The sequence below is a fragment of the Camelus dromedarius genome, unplaced genomic scaffold (genome assembly GCF_036321535.1).
Source record: "Camelus dromedarius isolate mCamDro1 unplaced genomic scaffold, mCamDro1.pat HAP1_SCAFFOLD_27, whole genome shotgun sequence".
Classification (NCBI taxonomy): Eukaryota; Metazoa; Chordata; class Mammalia; order Artiodactyla; family Camelidae; genus Camelus; species Camelus dromedarius.
Genome location: NW_026989799.1, coordinates 1,006,610 through 1,029,492, shown reverse-complemented (window position 1 = coordinate 1,029,492; position 22,883 = coordinate 1,006,610). Strand labels below are relative to the sequence as shown.

The 22,883-nt window shown below is 39.5% G+C and overlaps 1 protein-coding gene across 2 annotated transcripts in view; it reads left to right on the top strand.

Annotated features, from left to right (window-relative positions):
• The window catches only part of LOC135320768 (uncharacterized), a 135,280-nt gene that overhangs the window by 96,877 nt on the left and 15,520 nt on the right, over window positions 1-22,883 (top strand). For both annotated transcript variants that reach the window (XM_064483852.1, XM_064483858.1), the window contains 4 exons: window positions 3,667-3,852; window positions 4,613-4,820; window positions 5,740-5,799; window positions 6,330-6,550. The gene's annotated coding sequence lies outside the window, so the exon portion shown is untranslated. The remainder of the gene's footprint in view (window positions 1-3,666; window positions 3,853-4,612; window positions 4,821-5,739; window positions 5,800-6,329; window positions 6,551-22,883) is intronic.

The following is a 22,883-nucleotide window of genomic DNA, read 5'->3' as shown; positions in this document are numbered from 1 at the left end:
ATCACACAATTTTTAATGAATTTTTCCTTTGATTATACACAATAAATAAGGGTGCAATTGAGAGGCTTGTGGAGTTGGCTCCCTACTCCCTCTCGATTTATTGACTTTTTCCACAGAGACTTGAATAATCATTCCATGTCGGTAAGACTTCTGCCAGCCAACCCACAGTTCCAGGTGAGAAGGATGCAGGTTTACCACTCCTACCCGATGGAGAGAGAGGAGAGAATTGAGATATGCTCCCCCATGGTCGCTTCCTGTCCCACGGCCACTGCAGTTCACCTGCAGCCTTCTGGCCTCTGCTCAGAGGGCCTCTGTCCCAGGACTGACTGCAGCCTTTTCTTCCCTTGTCAACATTTCCTGTGCCTTTCAGAAGTTGGTCTCTTCTCTGCAATTCAACCCTGGCAGATGTGATGGTGGTCAGCGTGCTGGTGGGCAGTCCTTTGGGGACTCCCAGGAGACATGCTGATTCTCCTGAGTCTCTCAATCGGGGTTACAGAACAGTCGAGCACCGAAGGAAGCCCATTCACGTGAGGTCAACAGAGCATTTTATCACTTTCATTTTATTTTTAAATTTTCAGTGGAGAAATTATTTGTAGCAAACTGTTCCAGATATTCGGCCGCCTGCTTTCCTCACCACCATTTCCTTGTTGGCTCTGGTGCTTGTTTTAAGAACCAGGTTTCTTCTCTGGTCATTTGTAGCAGCTGGGCTTGCTGAATCCTTGATCTGCATTTGAAGCAGAATGCTTCTTCCTGATGTGAAACTGATTTTCCTATTTCTGAATATTTCGTGTACACTCAGCAACTGTTTCAAGTGAAATGCTCTTGTCCAATTTTGGTTAACTCACATTTGCTGATCTCCTACTTTCATGCTGAGGGCAGTTTCTTCTTCCTCTAATAAAAGTTAGCAATTTGCATTTACTAGGGAAGGTACTGGCCCGAGTTGCTTTTTTTCTTACCAGTTTTAATACAATTCACCCATTTAAATATACAGTCGTTTTTACTCTATGCCCAGAATTGTGCATCCCATTTAATCTTAGAATATTTTCATTCCCCCAACAGGAAGCCCCGTATGCATAAGCAGTCATTCCCATCTTCCCCATCCTCCCCCAGCCCCAAGGAGCCACTCTTCTCTCTCTGTGGATTTGCCTGTGCTGGACATTTCATTTAAATCGAGTCACTTCATGTAGGTGGAACCGTCTATTGTGACTGACTTATTTCACACTGAGTAACGTTATCAAAGTTTGTCCACGTTGTGGCCTGGGTCAGTACTCTATGCTTTGCTATTGCTGACTAATATTCCACTGTATGGCTGGGCCCCACTGTTTACCCATTCATCAGGTGATAGGCAATTGTGTTGTTTCTGCTTTTTGGCTGTGATGAGTAGTGTCGCCATGAATATTCCTGTAGGAGTTTTTATGTGGACATTTGTTTTCAGTTCTCTTACGTTTGTGCCCAGACAGCAGAGTTGCTGGGTCATTCAGAAACCAAATGTTCAACTCTCTGAGGACCTGCCAGGCTGTTTTCCAAAGTGGCCACGCTGTGTTACGTCCTCACCAGCAAGGGCTGCGCGCTCCGCTTCCTCTGTGTCCTTATTAGTGCTTGTTACTCTTTTTTTTATTATAACCTATTGTTGTGAGTGTGAAGCGGTTTCTCCTAGTGGGTTTGACTTGATTTCCCTTACAGCTAATGATATTGAACATCGTTTCATTGTGCTTATTGGCCATTTGTATATTTTCCTTGAAAAATACCATTTCAGATCCTTTATTCACCTTTTAATTGAGTTGCCTTTTTATTGTTGATTTGTAGGAGGTACTTTTTTTTTTATAGATACAAATTCCTTATCAGATAAATGATTTGAAAAAAATTTCTTCTGTGTGTTGTTTTTTCACTTTCTGGATGGTGCCCTTTGAAGCAAAGTTTTAAATTTTGATGAACTCCAATTTATCTCTGTTTTCTTTGTTCCTTGTGCTTTTGGGGTATTATTTAAAATCTGAGGTATTTTATTTAAAATTTTATATATAAAATAACTTAATTCGTAGGACCGTTCTAGGAGATGGGTGCGGTTGTTGTCCCCAGTGTATGGATAGAAGACTGAGATGCAGAAAATTTCTCTGAAATATCAGTTTCACAGCTACCCAGTGCTGTGGGAGTTCAGGCACTCATGTTCGTCCCAAACATCTGTGATCCTCACCACCATGCTCCACTACTGCCTGGAATCGTTAATGAAAACGTCTTTCCTTTTTTGATTCCTTGTTTGTTTTCTCATTGGGGACCTCATCTCCTCATTTTCCTTTCGGATATCAGTATAGATTTATTTTAGGTCTCATGTAGGCAGAAGCATTTCTATGAGTTAACTTCTTTATTACTCACTCTCCAGTGATGATTGTTGCTAGTTGACCTAATCAAGTCATGCTTAAGTCTTTCCTTCTCATGACACTAAAAACAGTCATGACTTACAGAATGCTAAAAGCAGAAAGTACTTGATTGATTTTATTTTGCTACCCAATCAAACCAATCAAATAAAAACCCGCTGTTGACACAGATTATAAGCCCTCCAGGTTAGGGTCACTGTCTTCCTTGTGTTTCATTTATTTGGTCACAGTGTCTGGATAGTGCCTTGCTGTTCAGCAGTTTTGTTAGGAAATGGTGCTCGTGAATCATTGTAAGGACAGAATTTTGACAACAGACTGTGTTGTTCATTTCACAAGGGAAAAGATAATATAGAAATACTGCTCAGATCTATTTGAAAATTAAGCTTGGAATTTTGAGAACAATTCAAGAAACCATACAAAGATTTTTCACTAATTTTAGATCTATCTTAAACACATTATGGTTACATAGCAGAGTAACTTATCAAGTAGATTTGTCAAGAGGAGTGTATTATTGATTTTTTGTTTTAGTTGAAATATTCTATGTGGGATAAAGTAATCAGTGCCTATAAATGAACAAATATGTTTGTATTTCTATGAAACATGGGAGCAGACTACATATGTTTCAATATAATATATATGACTGTGTGTTTTAATCTGTCTGTCAGTGTTTTTATAGTTTTTCAGCAATGTTGTAACATTAGAATTCTAAGAAATTCACTCCCGATACTACTGCAGTTTGTACTGTGTATCCTGTCTTATGTATGGGATTCCACTGTCCCCTAAGTGAGGAATTTCCTCTCCTATTGAGTTAGAAGCAGATTTAAAGGAACTGTGATTTCTAGGCCTTTGCTCTCCATGTGTTTGCACTTGGGTGTCAATCACAATTTTCCCTTTCTTGAGTTTTCATTGTTCAATTAGAATTTTTGAAAATAACTATTAATATGTTTCACTAGTCTCCCTAGAAACTTGATGTTTTTGTGCTTTTCAGTTTTCAATTTATGAAAATTATAAATGCACACTTGTTTTTAAGTAGTCCTTTTTCACTAGATATTTGTTTACCTCTTTATAGTTAAAATAATTTTTTTCCTAATGAATGAATCACTGTGCATGTTTTACAAGATATCTTACTTTTTATTTTTCTTATTCTAACAGGTATATTCATTGTACAGAATTTTGAAAATAAGGATAAACCCAGTAATAACTTAAAAATGGCCTCTAATCTCACCTGGAGATACAGTTGTAAGGTTTGAAATTGAGAATTACAAGTCCTCTCATGTTTTTCTTCTTTTTCAAGTACGTTTTGGTTACTGAGTCCCTCAAATTCCCATATGAATAGTAGCAGCAGCTAGTCAGTTACTGCAGAGGAGCCCGCTGGGATTGTGATCGAGACCACGTTGAGTATACAGATCGCTCTGGGGAGCACTGCCATCCCAAGAGCGCTGTCATCTGATCCAGGAATGTGCGTGGTGTGTCTGTCCAGGTATTTAGGTCTTCTTTAATTTTTTTCAACCATGCGTAGAGTTTACATAGTATTATTTTACCTTATTTTTTTGCCTTTATACTGAGTACAATTGTGCAAGGTACTAGGATTAGAATTGTATTATAGCCCCGCCACTTGCTGCCACCATGGACGCTGCACTCTTGCTTTGCCCTGTGTAAAATCTTGCACAAAATAGGACCTAAGTAACTCTCTCTTGAATGAATGATTATATGATTGCTGGATGATGCTGGAGAGTCCTTGTGATGATGTCTTTTTCCCAGACTTTCCCCTCTTCTTAACTATGCCTTTTCTCTTCCTTTCCTCCAACCTGGGTTTCAGCCTGCCTGTGGCATTGATTTTCCCTGAGTGTGGACTCTTCCTTTCACTAGTTCACGATAATGTTTCATGCGGGCTATGAAAACTTGCTAGATGTCAAGAAACAGCAAATTCACTGCATGCTAGTATTTTTAGTCTGTGGTATTATATTATCCATTGAAATTAAATCAGGCTGACCCCCTGAGCCCTCCCCTGATCTCTTTTCTCCTTCCTACGGGTGATACTTCTCTGGTTGCTATCTGTGCCCTTCCCCCAGACTTGGTTTTGGAGTTGAGTAAGTCACCATCAGTGGAGCTCTCTCTTTAAAGATGAAGAGAACATTTGCTCCTTCTTCCTGGTTGGGGACTTGGATGAGATGAGGTAACAGATAAAGAATGGAGCCCCAGATCATTCTGACCACTGCTCTTTCCGTTCCTTTCTCCAGGGGAAAAGAGTACAATTCAAAAATATAAAGATTGTGAGCTAATGAGATAGACAAGACAACCGAACATTTGTTAAATATCCTTTCATGCCGGACACAAATGTATTATACACACAAAAAGCACACAAATCACGGTAGTACTGCGGTTACAAACGTGGGTCCGAGTTCGAGTCCTGCTCTGGAGTGACCAGTCCTGTGAGATGGAGAACTGGTAGGTCGGCTTAGCCTCTCCTGGACTTGTTTTCTGTCCTGCAGAGATGGGGCTCGCTAGGCGTCCCTCCCCCTTAGAGATGCTGTAGGGTGCAAATGGCACGCGTGGGCAGCCCGAGCATAGCTGCTCATTCCTCGTAAGGGCAGGATAGCATCGCTTTTGCGGTGACAACTTTATGACCGTCCCGTGTAGACTCTTAGTGCTCCGAAGGGATGCCTTGTGGTTTGGAGATGGGATTCTCACTTCTGTAAATACCCAAGGATTGTGTTATTGGGCCGTGCTGATTTGAATCTATTCTTTAGAAAGTACATATTGTAGATATATTTTTCAAGCATGCATGCTTTTTTCTTTTATTATTTATAGTTCTACCCTCTCATCTCTTGGTGTGACATTTCATGGAATCCAGGAAACAGTCCTAAGCCACCTGCCTCTTCACACTTCTCCGTGGTGGTTTTCTTCCCTGACTAGAAGAGGGTTCTGCAGAGGAAATTTTCTTTGTTCCCCTTTTCTTGGAGTCACTCTGTCTCCCCAACTCTCTCCTGTCCATCTGTCCATTTCTCTACCCACTGATTCTTCTGACATGTTCCAAAAAGCATTTCAGGCAGCTTACAGAAGAACAGATACCAAATAAACAGGTGAGGAAATGGGGCCAAGTTCAGAAAGTGAGGCTAGGAGGCGAGCCTGTGTGGGAGATGCAGGCGTGAGACACACGCCTCAGCCCTGTGACTTATAAGATCGACAACAACAGTGTGCCTGAGGCTCCCAGCAGACACAGGGAAACAGGGTTTGTGGGAGATGCTCACTGGCTGTGAAATAAATAAGTGGCTTAGGAGATGCCCAGCCTTTCCAGCTACTAAGGCTTAGGAGAATATTTTGAGTTTCTTCCAAAATCAGAGTATTGCATCTTTTCTTTTTTCAGAGATCTATGTATAGTTTTTTACATTCTATACCTGGAAATTTCTCCAAAACTGCTTCCCACGTGAGTCCCATGGCTCGGGAATGGGGTGGTTCTGCTCATTGATGGGGGTTGGCCAGAAACAGAAAATGACAGCCTCAAAGGAGCCTGGGATTTGTCAGTTATGTTTTGTCAGTGCTGTAGATTTCAGAAAACGCTTTCACCGTTTCTCTCCATCTGAGGTGGCAGCGTGCTCTCTTAGCAGCATCAGGAGCTCAGGGCCGCGGGATGGTGGGGGCTGACTGCACTGATATCAAGACAGCTGTGCCAGTCACTGCAGGCGTGGTGATTTTACATAGTGCATTTCATGTTCTTTAATAGGTTTCAACAGGTAGTTAATTAACTGAGTTAATTAACATTTAAGAAATATGATGCTTTGTTGAAAAGACAGTTATAGGCAGAATATAAGTTGTGAACACTTTAAAAACGGTTTCATTACTGAAATTTTAGTAGGGAAGATTTAGTTTATCTTATTTACACCTCTCTTCAAAAGTAACAAAGAAACAAGACAGAAAAAGCAGAGGATAATTTCTGTTCTTCCTCTCGGCTTGCAGGTGCCCTCACCTCCAGTGGCATCTATCCAGACACCAGCACTGACACTGGCCGTGCTCAGAACTGCCTCAGCCCTGAAGACACAACTGACAAATAGAAGGGGGACACGCCCTGTGACAGCAGGTGCTCTCACTTTGTGGGTCCTTATGTAACTGCGCAGTGTTATTCAGGATCGCCCGTTCTACACTGTGTGACGCTGCTGCCGTGTCTCCTAGTTATTTCTGTAAGTACTCGTGTATTTTTTCAATGTGTGGTACTAGACATCTAAAAATGCTTTTTTCAGATGAAAAATAATGTGTATTTAATATAATAAGTCTTAAAAAAAGGGACAAAAGGGTCTATCCTGGTCCCACTACTCAGAGATAATAATTAACACTTTAACATCTATTTTCTGTTCTTTTCATCAGTGTGTATTACGTCTGTCATAAAAACGAGCGAGCACTCTGTGCCTGTTTACTTTGTGGAGACCTCCATTTTTCATTCGGCTTATTACACTTTTTTCTACAGTATTCTCTCTCCCCTGGCATGATTTTTAATGACCAGTATAGCATTCTGTCTTGTGGAGGCAACGTCCATTTTACTTCGGACTTAAATAACCTTTTAAATTCCAAGTATATTTAACTGAAATACTGAAAAGAGAACTGTGGTGGTACCGAAAGGCCCCTACATCCCTTCCCCTTTTTTTCCTGAGAGTAAAAACTGCTGACAATGTGGTGTATATATTTCATGACCTTTATGCCTGTCATATATATATACACATACATACATACATGTATATGAGAAATCTATGTATATGTGTGTGTATATATGCTTTATTGAAAAATAAGGCCATACTATATGTTTTGTGCAGCTCGGTTTATTCACTGAGGTGTATATCATAGACGTCCTCCCACTCCAGACTCACCCGGTCCTTTCAGATAGAGTAGAGGGGTCTCCTGATGTGCAGTAGATTTGGTCTCTTGTGTAAGGACACCTTTGGTGGGAGAGTACTGTGGACAAGGCCTTGGACCACGCCAAAACGCCTGCCCCTTAGTGCCCACAGCTCGCCTTCATTTACCGCATCATTGTCTTGATGGTGGATACTTAAGTTTTCTCCATTTTCCACTGTCAGAAAGGGTGTTTGACTGGCGTCCTTCTTGTACAAACATTCCTGTGATCTTGTATGAGTATTCCTTTAGTTAAGGTTTCTGGAAATTTAGTCCCTGGATGTGACAATTACATACATCACAGGCTCCTTTCAAGTGACTCTAGAAATTCCTTCTCCTGCGGGGAATGAAAAGATGTAGAATAACTTATGTAACCAATTCTCTATCGCTGGATATGATTTCACTTCAGCTTTTCTTCCCACCATTGTAAACAGTGCTGTGTAAATGCTCTGATGAGTACATCTTTTTGAACTGATTTTTTTTCTAAGCGAAACTATTCCTAAAATGGAGTTCAGTCTGTGTGTACACACATTTTTCAGAGTTTACATATCCATTGACACGTCATCCTCCAAAAAGATCGCTCAGTTTGTTCTCTCAAAGATGGACACTACCTAGAATATTTTTTAAAAACATTTGCCAATATGATGAGCAAAATTGCTTTTTCATTGTTTTAGTTTGCACTTGATGACCAGTGAGGTATTGAGCATTTTTCACTCATTAGCCATCTGACTTTTAAAAGGTGAATGATCCCTTTTGTCTTTTGCACACATTTAAGTGAGGGAGCTTCTTGTTGCTTTGTGACAGCTCTTTGTATGTTATGAACATTAACCCCTTGTCTTCATTAACATGTATCACAGAGCTTTTTCTTGTCATTTCTTGCCTTTCATTTTGTTCAGTAGGTTTATTTTTGTTGTGGCCGAAAATAATCTTAAGACAGTAAATGTCTTCTTTTTGGGTTTTATCCTTGATAGTATTCTTAGAAATATTTTCTTATAATGGTATATATCTCCTCTGTAGGATTTTTTAATCTCTATGATGGAGATGATAATACTACTTTTTATAGTGAGGAGAAGTTGAATTACTATAAGCAAAGATTTGTATTTGCTGTTATTAGTACTTTCTAATATTTACATCACTATCTGTAATTTTTCTTGTGGTCATTATGACTGGAATAGAATTTGTTTTTTCCAGGTGATTCTCTGATTGTCCCAAGACAATTATTGAATTCATACTTTGCTCTTTGATTTGAAATCCCAACTGTACAAAATATTTATGTACACTAGAGTCTCTTTTTGAGCTCATGGTTTATTTCTGTCAGTCTTACTTTCTTACTCCAGTGCTATATCTTACATATTGTAAAAATTTATTTAATATCTGACAGTGCGATTTTTTTTTATTCTTTTTTCCATCCCCAATTTTCTTGTCTAGTATTATGAGTTTATTATTCCTGAAGAGTTCCAAAATATTTTGTTCAAGTTAAAAAAAAACAGATAAGAGCTGTCATGGGAATTTTTAGTAAGTTTTGAATTATTCTTAGGAGAACGTTCATCTTTACAAAACTGCTTTCCTCCATACAATATGTTGATGTCTCTGCATTCACACTTCTTACTTTACCCCTCAGTACAGTCCTGTGTTTCTCCATGTACAACATGGGCATTGTTTTTGAGTTTATTCCAGATTATTGTTGAAGGTTTTGTTAATTTTGTAAGTGAGAATTTTTTGCTATTATATTTTTTAACTGTTAAAACTGACACCTAGGAAGGCAGATTCAATTTGTAAATACTCACTTTGTAACTTGTCATTTAAAATTGTAAGTATTAAGTACTTGTTACAGAATAGTTTCTTTTCTGTTTTTAAAAATTTGTTTCCAAGATTCTCAAAATGGTCATAGCTAAGTAGTATAGGTGGGGAGACAGATGGAGAGAGGTAGTGTGGCTCATGTACAAACTGTGAGCACTTTCATGGCTGCCTTTATGCTGGAAAAGCCGCTGAAGAGCCCAGGTAAGAACAGGGGTGGCTTTGTACGCACTTGAAAGCCAGCTTTCCTGCCTGTATGGAGAAGCCTGGTGAGTGAGGCAGATATATGATCAAGGTCGAGTGGAGGTTATTGGCTGCACAGAGCACTGTGTCTGTGAGAACAGGATACCATCGCCATGGGAAATGCTTGGTGCCAGGAACAATGCAGGGAGCTGGGAAGCCTGTCTGTTAAGGATTTTCCAGCCCTGGGAGTGGGAAGATCAGACTCTCCATTCAGATCTGAGTTTGAATTCATCCTCTTTAGTTTACTGGTCCTCTGACTTTTCTCAAGTTATACATCCTCTTTGAACTCCTGTTTTCTTGTCTCTCAAAACAGGAGAATTACGGCCTGCTGCTAGAGTGTTTGATCAGGGTAAATAATTTGTGTCTATAAGATGCCATGTACAGTCACAATCTCAGTGAGAAATGGGCTGTCGCCTCTTCTTCTGCAACTCAGTGCTTGATGAGACATGGGGGAAAGCCAGTCCCTAATTTGTGTGTGATGCAAGTAGGAACAAAATTAAAGTCTTGCCTTTCCCTAGTAGTATTCTTACTCCTTTGCTTCATTTACTTCTTTCCTCCTTTCCTTTCCCCTTTCCCCTCCTCCATCAAAAGATCCTGGGACTCTCTCAGAACACTAGATTCAAGTTACTTTAAAGGTTGGCTCATCCTCATGAAATGACAGTAACATAAAAAAAATCTGTACACATCCCAGAATGCATTGTATTTGATTTACACACACACACGCGTGCACAAAAACACACACACAATCAGGCTACCTCCCACTTGCAGAGGGTGAAGGAACACTTTTTCTGAGTTTTCATTCACTGAGCGTGAGAACAAAGTCTCTTACGCAGACTTTCACCAGCCTTCGTGCATGGTGTTTTTAATTGGATTTCTGCTTTTTGGCCATAGATATAGTATCCTAATAGAAGAGAGAAAGTGAAGACATAGACATTCTGCTGAGATATTGGTGTCATCATATTTGAGTTGGAAAGGGCTTAAGACAGCATAGAGTCATAACTTTTTATGGGTGAGAATCCATGATGGTGTAACTTGGACAAGAACCTGGGTCTTCTGCCATCTTGTCCATGTGGGTGAAAAGGCAACTGGGTGGGGGATGGCAGGGATCTTTCTTGCTTGAGTTCCATGGTCTTGCTAGTTTTCATTGCTCAGCTGCCTTTAGTTTATGTCCAGGAGGCCTCTCATGGGAAGGTCACTCTGTCCTGATAGATTGTTTCTTATCAGCAAAAAGCTCTGGACCCACTCATATTTCCCAGAGTTTTCTGCTGACCTGCTGACACTTTATATAAATGAGACCAAGAAACTACTGAATATAAAATCCTTATTGTTATCGTTTGCCCTCGAGTTCCATAGGAATGGGGTGCTGTCTCAGGCTGTCTAATGCTAGATCTGAACAAAGATAGGGTGATAGGCTGTGCTGCTGGACCTCCACAGTCGAAGGGGATTTCCACCTTAGTTTTTAGAATCAGGCAGATGAGTTCAAATATTGCCTTTACCAGTAATTATCTTTGTGACTTGGGGGAGAAACTGTACTTTTTTGTGTCCAATTTTCTTTGTTTGTAAATAAGTTCAGTATTTATTTTAAGGTTTCAGTTTTAGAATTGAATGAGCTAATTCCCTCATTTATACCTAAAATAGTGATCGCGTGGTTCTATGCTGGTGCTTTGGAGGTTGATTACTATGGGACTCGGCAGTGAGAATGGGGGTGGTGGACCCCTGGATAATAGAGCTTATATTCCAGAATATGCTTGTAAAAGACTGGATGTGCAGTGGATTTTTAGTAAATATCCACTCCTTTCCTACTCTGCTTTGATTGTGTATATATCTTTATACTAATATATGAACAATTTTTATTGCAATTTAAATATCTTTGTAGTATTTACAATATGTAGCTATAAAAAATACGTGAAATAAAATGATTTGACTTTTATTTTCTTTTCAATAAGCAAAACAAAATAAAATAGAAAAGAACAAAGTTTTGAAGGAGTAGAAATAATTTTATTTCCATGGAATCAATTCCGAATAATAGGTTTTTTGGTCGTGTTCTTAAACAGCATATAAAATTGATTGGTTGTGACATACTGGAAATGAGGAAACAGTGGAGACATACTACCTCTAATGCAGTCATTTATTTACCAAGTCCAAACTCGTTCTGCTTGCTGCATGACAGGCCAATAAATCAGGAGATGAGCTTTTGGAGTAAGGAGTAGTGACTTTATTTGAAAAGCTGGCAGACTCAGAAGATGGCATACTGATATCCAGGAGAACTCTCTTCCCCAAGTCAGAATTCAGTCTCCTTTTATACTAAAAAGTGGTGGGGGTGTGGTTGGTTGTTGCAAACTTCTTGCTGTACGAATTGATTTCCTTGGAATCCTTTGTTCTTGCAGGTGTCCATGTGGGTCAAATCATGGCGCCCCTGTAAAACCTCAAAAAAAACAAAGTTTATTTTTATTTTGCAACTTGCCATCTCTACATAAGTGTAGAAGAGCTAACATCCTTAAAGATCAGAGCCCGCAGAATAGGCCCTCCTGGATATTTCAGGCTAAAGGCAACTTTCTTTTACAAAAGGTGCAGAGATAACAAGTCTTAGCCTAGAAAACAGGGTACAGGTTTAAAGCCAAATGAACACATCTAACATGGAGTCAAATTTGTTCTTTTCTATTACAATTTCTTTTTCCACCTCATAGATAATTTTAGTAAGAAACATGAGCAATTTTTTTACTTTTGCTTCTTAATAATGGATAAGTGGCCCAACTACAGTTTTGTGAACAGGGATGCTGTGCGGGCATAGGGGTCACAGCAAACTCTTGTTGGGGGTGGTCGACCCTGCAACATGTCTGATGCCCTGTGAGTGTTGGTGAGGGTCCCCCTAACCAGGGGCTCTCTTCAGGAACCACCATGTGGGTATTGACCTCTGGAGACTTCTTTTTCAGCTGTAGGAAAATTTTTTAGATGCTGTGATGAAAAAATCACTACAGCTGGGGATAATCAGGGAATAAAGGAAGGGGAAAAGGGCTTGGAGTAGTGTAGAAGAGGACAGAAGATCAGGGAGCCTGGGGGCTTGGGGGCAGGACCACGGGAGAGAGAGTAGCAGAGGTGGGGAGGGGCCCGGCTCCAGAACCAGCTCCTGCACCTTTCCCTGCACCCAAGCCTCACAGCTTTTAATTGGGCCCAAGACTCTTTCCTGTCTGGATGTCACCCTGGGCAGAACGTTGAGAATCGAAGGTAAGGGGTGGGCAGCACTCACCTAGGGGGTCACTGAGGACTTTGGTCAAGTCCACAGTGCCTTTTCTAGTCATGTGTCTTCACTTGTTCTTTATCTCAGGATCTGAGAAGCAGGAGCAGGGAAATCAGGGAGAGATCCAGGAAGACATTTGACTCTGTTAAGAGACGACAGTCACAGCGACACGGGGAGCGAGGACACTTGCAGCAAAGTAAAATGACTTCACAAATATTGCATCAGAGCTGCAGGTGTGAGAGAGCCTAAGCCTGTCTCAGAGTGCAGGGGACAAGAGGAAAGGAATGGTAAAATTAACACTGACAATTGAAATTTTGTTAAATAGCCTGCTAATATTAATTGTATCAAATGAATGTATGCAGGTGTATTTCTATGATCATTTATAGGTACACACAACCCCACCAGCCCCTCTTTCTCCCATCGGGGATGGGCTTTCTCAAGCACAGTGCCCCTCCTGGTTGAGTGGGCCACGCTGCGGGTCCTCGCCTGGGGCCAGGCTGCTGCAGGGCACTGAGTCCCCGAGGCACGGCCTGGGAGACATGACAGGAACATCTCTGCTCATAACTGAGAGCCTCCGTTTCCCCCTGCAGTGTAAGAATGCCGGTGACTCAGTTAGAAGCATGCATCCAACCCGTCCTTCCGTGTCATCACCATCTAGAATCGGTGCCTGAATCTTCTGAATTTCTCCAGAATGTGGTTTAAAATCACCTTCGACAATTGAGTGTGTGTCCTCTTACAAGTGGAGGAATTGCTGCCGTTTCCCTGGAAATTACTCACCACTAGTCCATCTGATTTTTCTGTGCTAGGATTCAGTATGGCCTGCTAAAAATTCTGCAGTCAGATCTTGAAACACTGATGAAGAGGATTATTTATTTTATTTCTTTATATGATAGTGTTTTACTTTCAAAATTCAGAGTTTTCGGTTCTTTCAAAAATTTTTTGGGGGTTTGGAGAATCAACGTTTCTCTTACCATCTTTGTGACTTGTTGCTATATGCCTCTCACCTGTCTTCTGTCACTTGTGAGGCAGTTCCATTTGTGACCCTGTCCGGTTTGTTCATGTTATAAAATATAAAGTCTGTAAAAGTACAGTCCCTTTTACTCCGAAGACATTCCACAAGTACTACTTAAATCTGGGTGTGGTTTTTAGAAGACAGAATCATTAGAACATGTACTTGCAGGTTGCTAGTGCAAAATCCCCAAATCAATATTCTAGCTCAACATCTAAAATCTTTCTAATCTACCTTGGATTTGTATGGATAAGTGAAGCAGTTTGCTAAGAAATCAAGACCAGGTTTAGAATACAGGCTGGTGTAGCTCAGCAGGTCCTCCCATGCTGATGCTCTGCCAGAGGGTGGGGCCAAGGGGAGAGGGCGTGTCCTGCCCTTCCTGAGCTGACAGTTTGACGGCAAAGACCTTCACCAGGTGAAGAACTGGGAGTTTCTTCTAAGAAGAGTGGGTTTGAAAAGAGTCCTAAAAGCGCGGGAGTGACACAATCCCATTTGTCTCAAGTAGGGGAGAGCGGCTTTAGGGCCACTTGGGAGACTCGTGAGTCCAGGAGTGCAGTGTTGGTGGCTTCCACTTGAGCGGTGAGACGGTTAGTGTGTTAAAGCGAACAGATTGAAGACATGTTTCGATGGTAAATAAGAAAGGATGAATGCTGTCTGTGAAGTTAGAATGGAGTAAGGCCCAGGTTTCTGGGTGGATTAATGAGGTAAATGATAGTCCTGCTGTGCTGTGATGAGGGAAACCTGCAGAGGGAATTCTGGGGAAAATCTGATGAGTTCAGCTGTGGGTAAATGAAAGGCTGTTAGATGTGTGGACTGGGAGCTCTGGTGAGATCCAGTAGTGAGTAGGGGGAGGGGAGAGAGTCTTTCAAATCATTTTGTCTTGTGAACATACAAATAAGGATGAGCAATGATACACTTAACACCTCTATATTTTGGATTTAAAACCCAGTAACATTTTGCATTATTGACTGCAGAGGTTCTTAATTTTTTTAAGAGAAATAAAATAAATAGAAACAAAATAGTGGAGTTAATCAAAATCTTAGATTTGATGTGTGTCCTTGTGTATATTTTGATACCTCATCTGTTTATAACTATAATCTACAAAAAGTTAACTTGCTTAGCATAAGAGTTAAACAGAGGGACGTGACACACACTGTTAGGGGTTGAAGCTGATCACCTTGGGCAAATTATGTCGCCTCTCTGTGCCTTAGTTGCATCTTCTGTGACTGCCCCTGGGCCCCTCATCACAGCTGATTTCCTAGACTTGATGTTGGGAGGGAGGCTGCTGAAGGGAGTAAGAAGTGGCAACTGCTAGGGATACTGAAGAGTGAGACAAAAGCAGATTAAAGCCTATAAACTTAGTACAAATACCCTCAAAAGAGAAAGAAACCTGCAGTGTTTTGAGCCACAGCGTAAGGAAAACAAAATCACGTGGACCCAATTCTCTTGAACATTTGAGTATTGTGGGTGGGAGGTTGTCATCAAAAAATTGTCGAGAAAAGGCCTTTTGGTTTCCCTTGACGTTTCCAGTAAGGGTGAGTTGCATAAGCAAAACCCCCCCCCGGTTCACAGTGGAAGGTGCCTTTTTGTGCAAAACTGACCAAAGGTTGGAAACCAGTCTTCAGCGGTGCTGGTAAATGAAGAGACTTCTGGATTGGGTGGGGCACTTGCTGTGACTTCCAGGTGACCTGTTGGCTGGGGACTGTTAGGCGGGCAGTAGTTTTGCAGGGAGACCCGGGCATAATCCCTTGCTCTGAGGCTTCTGGTCTGACTGGCAAACCTGGGCACCCACAGTCCTAATGGTGCAGCTCGTGATGTGGCCTGGGACACCTGCTGTGCTGAGGGCGAGAAGAGGGTTTCCCTGAGGGGGTGTCCCTACAGAGAGTGGAAACGTCCTCCTGCAGGGGAGGAAGAGCCTCTGAGCAGGGTGCTGGATGCACAGGCAAGACCACCCTGAGCACGGAGGGTTTGGGAAGCTGGAAGTCATACAGTGGCACGAGCAGCCTTGTTCCTGAGAGACTGGAGGTAAAAGATGCTGAAAAGGCAGGCTAGGTTCAGACCCTGTGGTGGGTTATGAGTGACAGGAAAGGACTGGTCAGGCAGGCACGAGAGAACCCTGTGGGCATCCCAGCTGGGGCGTCACGCCGGAGGGAGGAGCAGAGTTATAGACTTTGCCACTTATTAGCTGTGTGACTTTGAGCAAGATCACCCCAGTTCTCTCTATATATATCTTCATCTGTAAAGTGACACAGTGACAAGCTAGTGTCATCAGAAGGCTTAGTTTAGCTCTGATCCTCTGTGTCCAGTCCTGTCAGTGCTGCCCTGTGAGGTTCTGCAGCGGCTGCTCTTACCCTGAGATGGGAGGGCGTAGAGGGACATTGTAGCACCCGAGGGCAGGATGGGTTTGCTTTAAAAGCAGACATGTTGCCGCCTGCAGCTGCAGACCTGCAGGCAGTTTGATTGATGGTCGTGGAGAGAACTTTGGAGGCCTTAGCATCGTCTTAAAACTTGTATTCACTTAGGGACCGGATTTGCCTTTGCTGATTAATGTTGAAGATTTGGGCTTCTGGCAAAGCTGTTTTCAGAGATGGGTATATACGTAACATATCGTATAAAATAAAATGATTTTCTTAACGTGTGAGACTTTGCAGTTGTTGGGAACAGCTCTGTTGCTCTGGTCTCCACGGAGGACACTAGGGGTCAGCAGAGCGTGCGGGAGGGCAGGCAACCCACAGTGCTTTTGCCGGCTGTTCTCCCCAGTAGGGCAGTCTGCTGAGTTGACTCTTCTCTGAGTTTGTTTACCAGAAGAGCAGACAGCAAAGTAATGAGTTCTGGTGGGACTGTATAATGACAGGAAGAAAGAGGAACCAGTAGTTTTTCAGGACTAGAACACGCTTTTGGTTACTGATCCAGTGTATTCCATTACAGAAGTGATGAGTTGTGTCTATTCTGGGAGTTGATTGAAATAAACGTTCAGCCTAAAATTAAGAGTTGTGTTTCATTTGGCGGGAGGACTCAAGCCGGGATGACAGCCTCTCAGATCACTCTGAGGAACTGCTCCCAAGAGGTATGGGAAGAGCTAGGATATACAGGAGCTTTACAACAAAGACCAGGTAGTTGGAACAATAAAAGATTGCTTGTTATCTAAAGAAAGCCAGGTATCTCAAGTTCAAGTATTTAGTGGTTTTCTATGTATGGGAGGAAGCAAACATTTGGACTCACTGAATTCATACTTTAACAAGCACCTAGCTATATAGGGCAAGTATCCTGTCCTTTCTTATTCTGAGTCTGCTCAGAGGGCACCAATATGAGTGGCTGAGAGGCTGGGCTGCAGGCCTGTACTCGCTGGGGTGTGGCAGTGTCTGCTGATGGCTTGGCTTCAGGATTCTTTGTTTACTGACATGGTTGCAGTATTTTCTTTCACATTGTAGTACTTTCATTCACAGTGCTCCCCCTTGGTCCTAAATTCGACCAATATTTTGAGAGACGTTTCATGACCAATTTTGTCCCAGGGTGCTAGGATGGCTCATTCTTAGTTCAGGTGAAGTATCTTCTGAGCTGCCATTCAAGGTGTTAGTTTTTTATCAGACCCTGTTGATACTAAAAGTTCTCTGGATCGCCTGTCTTACTAGTCTATTATGATCCAGGAATTGTTTACCCTTCGTTGCTCATTACCATAACTAGAATCACACTATTACAATTATTTTACACAGAGTTATAAATTTTATCTATTCCTTCAAATGTTTAGCCATCATCAATTTTGTAGGCCTAGTTACACTTGGGAAATGTAACAGACAACAATTTTATTATATAGATAGAATATAAGTAATTCAGCTAGTAATGTTTATAAAGTCATGAGTAAGAATTTAATAGTCCAGAAGTTATATTTTTGGGTTAAAATTTTCCTTGTGTTCCTGATTGAGTTTGAGTGATCTTATGCGAAATTTCATATTTATGGTCAGGGTCAGAGCAGGTATTAATTGGCCAGGTGAGGTCTCCCACCTTGTAAGATCAATAGTGGCCTAAACAGAACTATAATTTCTTTTTAGAATAACGTTTCTGAGGGCTATCTAGTTAGAGCCTTGGTGTAGGGAAACCCACCAAGGTAACACAGAAGTACTAGACATAGGTAATTTACCATAAACTTAGCAGCTGGAGTAGTTCATAATCAAAGGTAGGAGAAATTATCAAAGTAATTGGCATACAGGCCTGGTTCTGTGTCTTGGGTCTGCAGTCTTCTTCAGATGTTGACTTCTTCTCATCCTGACCTGGTAGATTCTTCTCCATTTGGGCATTGTTTTAAGGTGAGCAGTGCTCTATAGGCCAGTGCACTGCAGGGGCTGTTTCTGATAGGAAATGAATCTGAAAGTCCATTTCCTTCAGCTTTGGTGTGTATGGTCTTGTTAAGAGTACCTGATAAAGGGTCCTTCCATTCAGGTTGGAGACAGTTCTTTAAGTCATGCCTGTACCAGTATGTATATTCCCCTGGCTTCTGGTCATGGGGCATTGGATCTTTACCAAGGATAGATTACTGAGCCTCAGAAACAAACCTAGAGTGTTCTTTTCATAATTCAATTAAACTTTACAGCAATGTGACATAACAGCAAGGAATGATCTGGGAAATGTCTAAGTAAATATAGACCTCAATCAACAAAACTAGAAATTAATATCCACTAAAATATAATCTTTTTTCTCTCTAAAGTTACCCTCAGTTTTCTCAAATATAGTCAAATCAAGATTAATTTATTTACAAGCTAAGTCTGATTATTTGATTATATAGGCTTTTTTTAAATTGGCTGTGTTGGAACTTTTAATAAGGACTCTCAGGGTAGAATGTTAATAAGGTTTTCTTAGGCCCAGAATGCCTCGTCAAGGGCTTGTCATGGATTTCTGCCTTACAGATTTAGGTAAATTCTTTTCTCTTTAAAATCCTTAAAATACTTTGAGATTGCTATATCTGTTAGGAGATGATCTTCCTCATTTGTCTGATAGAGCCACTGGGGACCTTAGAGTTTTTAGTCTCTTAAGGGATCAGATAGAGAGAAAAGATAACTGTTCCAAGTCTGCGTACATAAGTATAATTTATCAAATTTCTGTGAAACATAACTAGCTTGAGGAGAAGAGTTTCTTTATGTCTGGGAAACAGGTTAAAAGCCAGTAGTATTTCAGACAAAATCAAAAATTATAACCATATTCACCAGTTTACTCAGTCCCATGTAACTAATTCTTTTACTCAGAGTATCCATTAGACCTTTAAAATTACTTACCCAGTTTAGTTCAGTGCTATAATTTGAAATTCATTTGAAATCAATAAATCTCCTTGAAGAGAAAGCAATTTGCAAAATCATCAGAAGGAAACAATTAACTGTATATAAATGACAAGTGATTTAAAAGCATGGTTAAACAACGTTACACTATAATCGATAAAGAAAGCTGGTCACTATAACTAGAATTATGACTGGTAACATTTCAGATATACCAGAATTTTAGGGAATCCATATAATTTCTAGAATATCTATATTAATAATATTTTCTCATACAATATAACCTAGGAAGATCTATTATTCATTTGACAATACCATGTTATTTAACATGCCAAATGAAACTTACTACTTTAAAATCTCTCTTTGGGATGTTTCAGGGGCCCTCTGTAGCATCCCAAACTTAACTGGAGATTAAAAGAACTTTAATTAGAAATTGATATTTGGGGAGCTTTTTAAAAGTTTTCAGAACACTTGATCAGATAAACATATAGATCACTGTAAAGTAGTTCTTTTTCATTAACAAGAAAATACGTTAAAGGTAAAAGCAGAACAGGTCAGTTATGTGGTATAAGAAGCTTTACAATTTGTTATTGAAAGTGGATTAACATTTTTAGAAAATTTTGTCATCTTAACAGAGAGAAAACCAAATCTAGTCTTCTACCAGATTACTTCTAAGATTCATTTACTTTGCCCAAGTTGATTCTAAACTTAGACAATTCCGACAACGTACAAAACCCTTTCCTCAGGGTTCCTCTTCCACAAGCGTTCCACAGCTTACTATACTCACATTAGTGTGTCCTTTATTTTCTCTTCCATTCAGAAGTAACCAGCTTCAGAAGAAAGTCACTATTTTTTATTAACAAAATATAATTACATTCATATATCTTCCTTTACACATTTATCTTACTTTCCTAGGATACTGAGATTATACCCTTAATAATAGAGATTATTTCAGGGTAGCACCAACCATTTATTAATATTTCTAAACACCTTTACTTTCTCTGTAAGGGTAAGTTAAATGTTAAATAATTCATATTACAATCTTATTTTATCTGAAAGTGTCATAGCTATTTAATAAACTCCTATCATTTAACTCAATTTAGCACAACTCTAGAATTTAAAGATACCAAACATTTAGAGAGTATCTTAACCATACATTTTAAAAATATATTTTAAAAATTTACCCAAAGCTCTCATCTCATTTGCATTTAATTTACTTAAAATTTTACTACACCACATTACTATTTTTTTCTTGACAATTCTGCAACAGATATAACAGGATCTTATTTGACTTTCATTAAAACTAGGTACAGTAAAGGTATTGTACTTAATATTGATGACTTTAAAGATGTCTATATTAATTAGAACATACTTAAACTAAACAATACCAAGTGTAATCTTAATATTGAATATTTTCCAGTTCACGTAACGCTGAAAGTCAATTTGGTCAGATTTATTTTAAAAATACTTAATTTGTAAGCTCTTATTTTTTTACGTCAAATAAGCAGAGATCTTTGACTTTGATTTTTTTTTTCAGCTGTAGAAATATCTCACATCTATAATGTGTACGCAGGCTTATAAACAGACAAAAGCTAGAGATCTCATAGGTTCACTTTAAAACTTACTTATAAGATAGGTATAATAATAGTTGGAGTAAGCTGAATTTGCTTGCTCAAATCACTAAGGCTTACTATTTATGAAACCGACATTTAAGATTTCTTGACAAATGCTGAAGGACACGTCAGAGTTATGAGTTCTAAAATGCCAAAAATTTCTTGGCCTTAAGTATTATCTCGTTGAGCTAATTAGGCTCATTCTAGGTCACTGTTTGCTGTATTTATATTTCTGATCTGCAAGACAAAGACAGACGCTTCCAGTTCCCCAGAGAACTGCTCTGTCACGCAGATCCAATTGTATCTCCTTAATTGGCTTTTTTTTGTATCAGTGAGAAGAGCTGTAAACAAAGAATTCCATGTTTTAAAACTTTAAGATTTACTTTAGCATGTCTTCCAAAGCTTGCATAAGGTATTTAGTGAGGTCTCTTTTCCTTGGGTTATAAGTTAAACCCAGGGTAAACCTCTTACTTTATTGTCTATTAGCCACTGAATATTAGTTTTTAATTTTACGTTATATTGGAAGGCTCACGAAACTCTATTGGTTTCCTTTACTTTGTTCAATTAATATTTTCTAAGGGACAGATATGTGCCCAGCCTTATAATACCAAGAAGGGGAAGCGTTTTTCCATTGAAATATATCTATCCCACAATATAATTAAGCAAATGTTTTATATAAAGCCCATTTAATATACCAATTTTACAAACTTTATCTCAATTTTATTAAATCTCTTACCTTTAATTTTTATATTTATTAGGTTTAATCAGTAATTCCTATTTCTAGAAGGAGTGTCAGAAGCTTTTTTTTTTTGTGTGTGCATTGTATCTAATTATATAGAAAAGTCTCTGGGATTCCCAAGTTTCAGCCAAAGAGCTTAGGCCCTTCTCAATTTTCAATTTGATTAATAGGTCTATTGTCCCAATCATTGATCAAGTATTTCAGTCTATAAATATGTATTTTTTTAGCTCTATAAATACATATATTTTAAACTGTGCTAAAGCGGACTTGTTTGAACTTTAATGTTGGGGGGGAGTAGGTGATCTCTTTGGCCCTTTTTTTTTACTTTACATAGTGTAGTATCAAAACCTTGTATCTAAATCCAAAAATGTCCATTTTATTTATCTCATTCAAAATAACCATATAAAAATATTTATCCATTTGGGATAAGCCCCTTATCTTTATCTTTTTTGACATTTTTACAATCGTTTTTCCAGTTATTCAGCCTAATTAACATTAATTATTCTAAGTATTTATTAGCATCCCTAAAACCATTGATCGGAAAGGAAAAACACAAATGTAGGTTTTCAAACCAGTTTTTTTTTTTTTTAACTAATTTCTTAGGTTAACCATTAGATATATTTTTCTACCTTTAAACTTGATTTTAATAGGTACCAATAAAACGGCTGTTTATAATGAGAGCTCTTTCAACTTTCACCAATTTAAAAGTTTTCCCAAATTAAAGGATCCATCATATGGCCATCAATTTATATATATATATATAAAGTGATTTTAAACCAATAAGATGAAGAGGCTTTTCCACATGACAGTGGGGGTGTTGCTTAAATAAAATTCAAAAGTTTACTTTCCAAAAGCTAAAAGCCTTTGTGGTCCAGGCTGATGGAACAACGGTTAAGATGGCAAAATATCTGAAAATTGGTACAATCAAAGGATTTTTGAGAATCCCAATTTATTTGCGTGGCCACAATATGTACACAATACTTGTACCTTTTGTATGACAGAGTCCAAGGTGTCGTTTAAAAAAAAAGAAACACATATATACATACATACACACACATAAAACACCCAGAGAAAGATAAAACATTTACATTTCAAGGACACAGGAAGAGAAATCCAAGTTCCCCCTAAATGGGATTTTGTTCTTATAAGTTCAGAATTCCAAAAAATATTTTATCAGGCCTGGTTAGTTACTTTCAGGGTGAGTTATTTTTTCTAATTCCTAATGAATGTTGTGAGTTTTGTACGTATATAAACCTGGCTAGTGTATTAGTTGGAGGCTGGCAATCTGTCATTTCTTTTTCTTTTCTGTTCTGTGTTTTTTTTTTTAATTTTTTTTTGAAAGTTCTATTTCCCATTGTAAGGTCGGGTTCTCAGAATAAAATTGCTGGTAAGATTTCCCACAGGGACAACACTATGGCATGAAGTCTTTGCCTCTACCATTCCTGTAATTTTCTCCATCACCCAAGAAAGCTGTTACCAGCCAGGAGGAGGGTCCCATTTTTGGAGTTGAAAGGTTCCTCATAAGAGTTTTACTTCTATTCCGAAAAATTCAATGGAGGTAACCAAATCGAGGACAACATTAGACCAGCCTCTTACCTAACCACTTAGTCCTGAACCCAGTGTCTTACAACTGGGACCCACTCAGGACATTTTCACTGGGTGAGTATTTTCCTGGTATGTTTCCACCAGCCCCACTTCAGACGTCTCCTCAAGGTGGGTGTTTCCTG